This window comes from Oxyura jamaicensis, chromosome 1 (genome assembly GCF_011077185.1).
Source record: "Oxyura jamaicensis isolate SHBP4307 breed ruddy duck chromosome 1, BPBGC_Ojam_1.0, whole genome shotgun sequence".
In the NCBI taxonomy this organism is placed as follows: domain Eukaryota; kingdom Metazoa; phylum Chordata; class Aves; order Anseriformes; family Anatidae; genus Oxyura; species Oxyura jamaicensis.
Window position 1 is genome coordinate 22,256,843 of NC_048893.1, and position 7,998 is coordinate 22,264,840.

General features: G+C 34.0%; 1 long non-coding RNA gene across 1 annotated transcript; it reads left to right on the top strand.

Annotated features, from left to right (window-relative positions):
* Positions 1-1,049: 1,049 nt before the first annotated feature.
* Positions 1,050-7,793, top strand: LOC118160300. The gene is made up of 3 exons (XR_004747409.1): positions 1,050-1,269; positions 4,126-4,233; positions 7,071-7,793. It is a non-coding gene; the product is annotated as an uncharacterized LOC118160300 (long non-coding RNA).
* Positions 7,794-7,998: the final 205 nt, after the last annotated feature.

Consider the following 7,998-nt stretch of genomic DNA (forward strand, 5'->3'; position numbering starts at 1 on the left):
AATGAACATGAATTTGTGAAAAATAAATTGATTCAGATAAATCCAATTTACTCCTATGAAAGAGTAACAATCCTTGCTGATAAGGCAGAAACAACAGCAACTGTCATGTGTCTTGATTTTATTTGATACTGTCACATATAATACATTTATATGAAAATTAGAAAAAATAGAAAAATGTGGATGAGATTAATTGTTTTCACTAAGTAAATGGGGCAAGACAAGTAGAGAAATGTGCTAAAGGAACAGTTTTTTTATTATTATTTTTGTTTTTGTTTTTGTTTTCCTTCACACTGAATGGATATATCAAATATATCAACAGGAATTTTGTGAGGATATTTTCTGGAACTTTATTATTCAAAATTATTCTAATAGTGGGTATGTAAAAGCGAGGTTGCTTTCTTATTGGTAGAACAATAGAAAACAAACAAACAAACAAACAAAAACTCTGAAGAGCTGCAACTCTATCAGGGAACAGGATGATAATTAACCTTATAAACCAAAGGAAGGTTTGGGGGAAAGTTGTACAGTTCAGTAAGAGCAAATGCAAAGTTTTCATAATCTTGTAGGAACAATCAACAGATAGAAGACAAAGAACGACTGTCTAAAGCAGTCTATGAAAATTACCTAGAGAGAGCATAGATTTTTGAACTGAAAAAGAGTCAACAACATCATGTAACTTTGAAAAAAAAGCCGATACCATTCCAGGACATACAATTGGATTTCTGTAAGACCCACACAGTTCTTTTCTGCTTGAAGTGATAGGGCCTCCAATACCCAGTTTTGGAGCATGTTAGCCCCCAGTATTTGAAGTAACTATAAAAAGTCCACAGAAAGCAACAACAGTGATAACATGGGTTGTGAAAGAAATGTTGAGATTGCTCTGATTGCTTAATATGAAGAAGAAAAACCTTGGGAAAGATCTTTTAATTAACTAAAATTTTGAAAAATATATAGGTCTGAAGTATAAACTGAGAAAGAAGAAATTCCTTATGTCAGTGGTAGAAGTAATTGACAAAGGAAATTTCACAGGGAAATGGCAGAGTTGACTTTCTGACTTTTGCATCTGATGAGAGAAAACAAGAAAAAACAAAGCTCAACTTGAGTTGGACAGTGTGGTGTGACAACAAAAAAGATTTTTTTAAAGTATGCCAGCAGCAAAATGAGGTCTAAGGAAAACATCGGACTGATACTTCAAGAAGATAGTCAAGATAGTCACCTAACAAGTAATGCTGAGGCATTACCAATGCAAATTACAAATGCAAGGCAGAGGTATTTAAGAAATGGAGAGGAGATGCCAATTTCTTCTTCCTGGTAACCAATAACAGAACATGGGAAAATTGAATAAAGCTGCACCAGGGGAGGTTTAGATTGGACATTAGGAAAAATTCCTTTATCATGAGCGTGGTCAAACACCGAAATAGTCTTTCTAGACAGCTGGTTGATGCCCTGTGGCTGTCACTGTTCAAGAAGCATTTGGATGATGCCCTCTTTAATATGCTTTAACTTTTGGTTATCTAAAATTTCTTTAGGCTTTAAAACATAGCATATGGCCAACAAAAGCAAACACTGTACATATGTACATATATGTAAAAAGTGTTATGAATAGTTTTTTTAAACCATAGATACTATATACATCTTCAATTAACAACTAACCTGTTGAGTGCTTCCTTTAGGGATCAGCTGGGTTGGGTTTGGTTTTTATTGGGAGATTTTATTCCTTTGGGGGGGAGAGGGGGGAAGGAGGATGAGTTTTTGTTTTGTTTTGTTTTGTTTTGTTTTCCTTTTTTTCATCCATTATCCCCCACCTCCCTTTCTTCCATGAATGTCATAAAGTCAGGCAGTTGGACAAGATGATTTTGAAGGTCCCTTAAAGCTGAACTATGCTATGCTATGCTATTCATTCTTCTGCGTGAGGTAACCAAACTCTTTAGCATAGTTTAGAGCCTACATAGTTTCTTCTATTGTTCTCATTTATTAGTTCTTTTCACAGTTTTGCTATTTGCTTCAGTGATTGAGAGTTCTGAAATCCAGTTCTTGATTTTTTGATAATTAAAAATTTCTTATTAGCAAGAATAAGAACAAACAAACAAGAAAAATAAATATATTAATGATTTAAGCAAGTGTCTGGGTATTAAATATTGAGATTATTCTTTTTCTCATTGTAGTATTGTCTATGTATGTACCTGTAGATGCATGTAGTGAACTTTCAGTGGAATGTAGAAGTTACAAGGAATATTTTTTCACAAGAACAGTATGACTTAAGGACATTGTTTTCCTAGATGTTTCTACTTGGTTTAAATGCATATGTTCTAGTTTCTTTGTAAGACATACTAATGTAATAGATAATTTAATTCCTGAGGTTCTACTGAGGTAAAATACATTTTCATAGGCTGGAGGTTGTTACTGATGAGCTAACAAGTGTCTAACCAGCATATATTCCTTCCAATTAATTACAGTGTTTTCTCAAAATCCTTCTGTTTTTGTGGCTACGCTTAATTCCTAGGTGTAATCATACTTTTCCAGAATCTCTGCTTCTAGAAATAAAATCACAGTATCATCCAGCTAGCAAGGAGCTTTTATTTTATCTTTCTTAGTCAAAATTTGAATTAGAGAAAAAAAGAAAAAAAAAAAAGAAAGAAAGAAAGAAAGAAAAAGATTTTCTTTTAATATCATTCACAATAGACAAATTGTAAAGATAAAAAAGTGATTAGTGCATACATTCCTTATGCACTCCTGTTCACAAGTGATTAGTGCATACATTCCTTATGCACTCCTGTTCACAAAGGCATACAACATGAATCCAGTTTTCTGTGCTCTTTCTTCATGTTCTGCCTAATAATCTACTCTAAGCAAAAGCTGTTTATGGCATACATGATAAAAAAAAAAAAAAAAAAAAAAAAAAAAGTGTTTATCATTCATGGAAAGAGAAGTATGCTGTACTGATTCCTACACCTATCCAAGGTGTATGACATCAAACAATGTAGTAATAGCATGAGGTTTCAAACTAACTTTAAGGCAAAAAGTTAGTTAGAAAAAAGATTCTGGATTTGTATTACTGTAAATGATATCAAAATCTTTTTCATCATGTTTTTGTCTTTCCCAAATAAGAAAATATGATTTTAACATAAATTGAATTGGATACAAAGCTTGAGCAAAGTAGACAAATTGTTTCCTTTATTTTAAATATTAACAGTACCAGGAAGTAACAACACTACAGCATGTTCAAACATCTTGTTGCTTTTATAGCAGAATGACCTTAATTTATGGAAGTGCCCTGCCCTTCTTACACTGAGGCATTTAGGGATAACCAGAAGGGCCAGGCTTTTTCCAATCTTTTCCATTTTTTCAGGGGTATTTCTTTTCATTTTCAGGGGGTTTTTCTTTTCATTTCTTTCCATTTTTTTCAGGGGGTATTTTCATTTTTTCAGGGGGTATTTCGTATTTCAGGGTTAAATAAGGGATAATGTTTTAGATTCAAAAACTCAGAAAGTAATATCTTGTATAGGAAAGAGAAAAACGTTGAACTAGCTACAGGACATGAATTATGTTCTGCTTCAGTTTAACAATGAAGATTAAGAACAAATGCCATATTTCTTACAAATAATTTAATGAAATATAATGGTTCTATATTTTAACTCAAATATTTATTCTCTTTTACTATATTTCATTTCAATAAAGAACATCAAATTATTAAATCAAATATATATATATATATAGGTTACTCTCTGTTAAAAGATGGTATCAGTTAGCTGAAAGAAGATTTTTGTATCAACTAAATAATGTCACCCTTTTCTTCTAATTTTTCCAATCTGTCATTTTTTTTCTGTGAAGATACTAGTAGCTTTTGGGGTCACACAGGATGTTCTGGGACTTATTTTGAACATTACCAACTTTATTATGCTATTAGTCTTTCCAAATCTTTATTTAGTTTCTACTTTTGACAGTCTCACCTGCTGTGTCATTTCACCAGCATGATTTTTATGACTATCCTTGCAAAATGATTAACACGACATGATTACTATGATTGTATGATTCTTTTTTTAAAAAAATGATAATTAAAAAAATAATAATTAAAAAAATAATTGTTCTTTGGCTTACCAGCTTCTTTATCCTTGGTATTTTCAGGATCTGTATGAGAAATTCCACAACCACTGAGAGTATTAAGCGAAGTTCATGTTTACACCTGCTTTTTGTGGTAAATGAAATTATATTTATGGGATCTCTCTGCATTTAGTAAGTACTCTGCTATTCAAAATACTTCTCAGCATTGATCGCCTTTTTTTTTTAATATATTTTTTTAATATTTTAATGTGCCATAATGTACTTTTCATTATCTTGTTCTAATGATAATTTTCATTTTGACCACACTTCTTGAACTTATTTCTGCAATTCTCCTTCATGCAATATACACAAAGACTTCCTAAGATGGGAAGGGAAGGGATAGCTAAAGTTATGTAAGGAACAGAATATCAGACATATTATTAAAGTTTAACTAAACAAAATAAATGTGGGGGTCCTGGTGGATGACAGCTTGGCCATGAGCCAGCAGTGCGCCCTGGTGACCAAGAAAGCCAATGGGATCCTGGCATGCATGGATCATGGAGCATGGCCAGCAGGTCAAGGAAGGTGATTCTCCCCCTCTACTCTGCCCTGGTCAGGCCTCACCTGGAGTACTGTGTCCAGTTCTGGGATCCCTGGTACAAACAAAACAAAACAAAAACAGAAACAAAACAAAAGAAATAAAGGGAAAAAAAAAAAAGAAAAAAAAACAGGAATCTCCTGGAAAGAGTCCAGCAGAGGGCCACAAAGATGATACGGGGTACGGGGCCTGAAGCATCTCCCCTATGAGGAAAGGCTGAGAGACCTAGGTCTGTTCAGCCTTGAGAAAAGAAGACTGAGAGGGGATCTTATGAATGTTTATAAATACCTGAAGTGTGGGAAACAGAGGGCCAACTTCTTTCCAGTGGTTTGTGGGGACAGGACAAGGGGCAATGGCCACAAAACTGAGCACAGGAAGTTCTGCACCAACATGCAAAAGAACTTCTTCACGATGAGGGTGACAGAGCACTGGAACAGGTTGCCTAGGGAGGTTGTGGAGTCTCCTCTGGAAATATTCAAGGCCTGTCTGGACACCCACCTGTGCAACCTGCCCTAAGGAACCTGCTTTGGCAGGGGGGTTGGACCCAATGATCTCTGAAGGTCCCTTCCAACCCCTACAATTCTGTGATTCTGTGAAATCACTAAAGGTTTAATTATCCATTTGTCTCATCATTCTGTCTTAAGTGCTTCTGAGAAGCCAACATCCATGGTATTTAAAGACCATAGAAGTGTTTACTATAGGGGATTGGTACTTTCAAAGAAATTGTAAATGAAGGGAAGGCTTTCTTGGCTCTTTTTTGTAAATCTAGGAACACATGTTTCTAATAGATCTGACAGCAGATATTTCACACATTAGAAACCCACTCAGAGCTTCTTTACTCTCCCACTACAAACTCAGCATGCATTTACCATGGTTCTTTGGTTACTTTTTTTGTATGTTTGGAATTCTTGTCCTTAGAAACTGACCCTTGTTTGGAGCCCAACCACATCTCAATACAGACTATAATTTTGTACATGCTATATCAAGCACTTAATAAGCAAACTACCAGCAATCAATTTCTCGATAATTACACTATATTCAGTAACTACTTTTCTGCCCAACATTTCTTGGAACTGGTAATTGTTATTCACCATATATAATTTATCATGAAATTTCATATCATTCTTTATTTGTAATGTAGCAGAACTCACATATTCCTATTGGGTCAGAGTCCATTTGCATCAGAAACAGTAAAACACAAATGACAACCTCTGTCCTGATCAACCCATTAAAGTTGAAAAAAAGCCAAGCATACAAAGATAATTGAAAAGTTAGACTGTAAGTTCTGGGAAATTTACTTTCAAAAATGGCTAAGAAAAAATGAAGTTCTATTAGCATTATTTTTTTTCAATATCCACTTTTAATTAGCTTGGTGGCTGACTACATCTAGCCAAGGTATAAACTCTAATACTCTAAAACTGTAATATTAAGTATTACAGTCCACAACAACATATTCCTCTGTTGTTACTCACTGACACAAAGATGCATGCAACTTGTTTAGGCTGCCAAAAGCACTTCAGAGGCCTATTAAACCTTTAGCAAGAAGAGAAGTTTTTCATCCTTGCTGTATATTGTGCTTTACCAGTCATTACTCACATGGTAACACTTTCTTCTTTCTGACTGTTTTTTTCCTTATATTATCTTCCTTTGTCTTTTTTTATGCTTTTTTACAGGTTGTAAAACTTTATCTGAAATCAATTGTTTTTATTTCTACACATGCTTTTTTCTTGAAATGCAAGTCCTTAGAACAGCAGTGATTCACACTCCTTCTGTTCCCACAGCTTGTTTGTTCGCTTTTCTTTCTGACATTTTCTATGTCACCTATTTAATTTCCTTGCTTATTTTGGCACCTCTTATATCTCTTGATAGCACATTTGATGCTAAGTTTCACATGGCTATACAAAGGCTTTCTCCTATATATTCCAACAGAGATTCATCTACTTACAATCTGAATCATATCAGCATCTAGCAATGTTTTTGACATGTGAAAACCTTTACTATCCCGGTTTTATGAAACAATGTAGAATAAGCAATTCAAGTGAGATTGATCTAGAAATCTCTAAATCTACTTTCTTGTGCTATCATATGCACTGTCTTCAAAGATGAACAGAACTAAATTGAATGAGTTCATTGATCTTTACCAAATTATGTCTTTCTATTCCATTCTAGTCAATAACATCTTCTCCCACTTCAGCACTGAAATACTCTGTAATCAGTAACAATGTGTGTTTTTAACACAGCTCTACTAAGTCTTTTTTGCTACACTAGAATTCTTCAGTGTCATCTTTTGTGACTGTTGCACTGTGTTATTTATCTGGGTGATCCTGAGGTGGACTGGAACAAACAGCAATACCTGTATTTACTTAGTTAGTTAGTTAGTCTAAATGATTTCCAGTTTCAACTTTCCTAATCAAATGTTTGTCCTTTTCAGCTACAGGATGTTCTTTCCTCAAGTCAGAGTTTGAAGTATAGAAGCTTTTGTGGTTTATCTTCAGAAGAATGGGATTAAGTTATTACACAAAGAATTGTATGTAATATAGTTTAGATTAATAAGGAGACTAGGCTTCCTAGGCTGTTAGTTTAACTCCCACTGGTGGAGAGTAAGAAGATTTGAATATACAAATTTGGCTGCTGATTATCCTACTCTGAATGTTGTTTGGGAATTACAGATTGAAACTATTACTTTTGCATGTTTCTGACAGTTTTTATTACCCTCCATATTCAGATGAGCTTACCGACTGCACATATCACTATTTTAACATCTTCTGTGCTTAAGTAGCCCAAGTTTCAAACCCAGCTGAACCAAGATGCTTTGGCTAAGGAAAGGATTTTCAGTCCCTTGCAGGGCTGAACAGTCCAATTCAAATGGTTTCTTGAAGTTGGATGCTTCTTTTAACTGTTGTGCTTAAAAAATGAAAGCATTTGTAGACAATCAATATATTATACAGCCATTATCATTTCCAGGCACTTACTGTTCATTGAAAATCCATTATCCATAAATGAGCATTCACCAGACAGTGTGTAGCATTAGTTCACAGCATAGTTCAAATTTATATCTGAGAAAATTATATCATAGCAAATAGCTTTGACCTGTCACTATTTCATCCTCACCTTCCTTCTCTATAACCAAAAAAACCTTCTTGACTGCTCTATTTTTTTAAAAAAAGCATTAATATATATATATATATATTCTATATTTATTGTAAGCATACAACAAACAGGTCATCTTTTACTCATTCACAATATTACTGACTGCTCTTAGAGAACAGAAGTTATAATTCTTCTCCCATGCTAATTTGTTTGCTTTTCTTTACACAACATGGACATCAATTACAAAGCAAATGTGATGTGATAAGGGT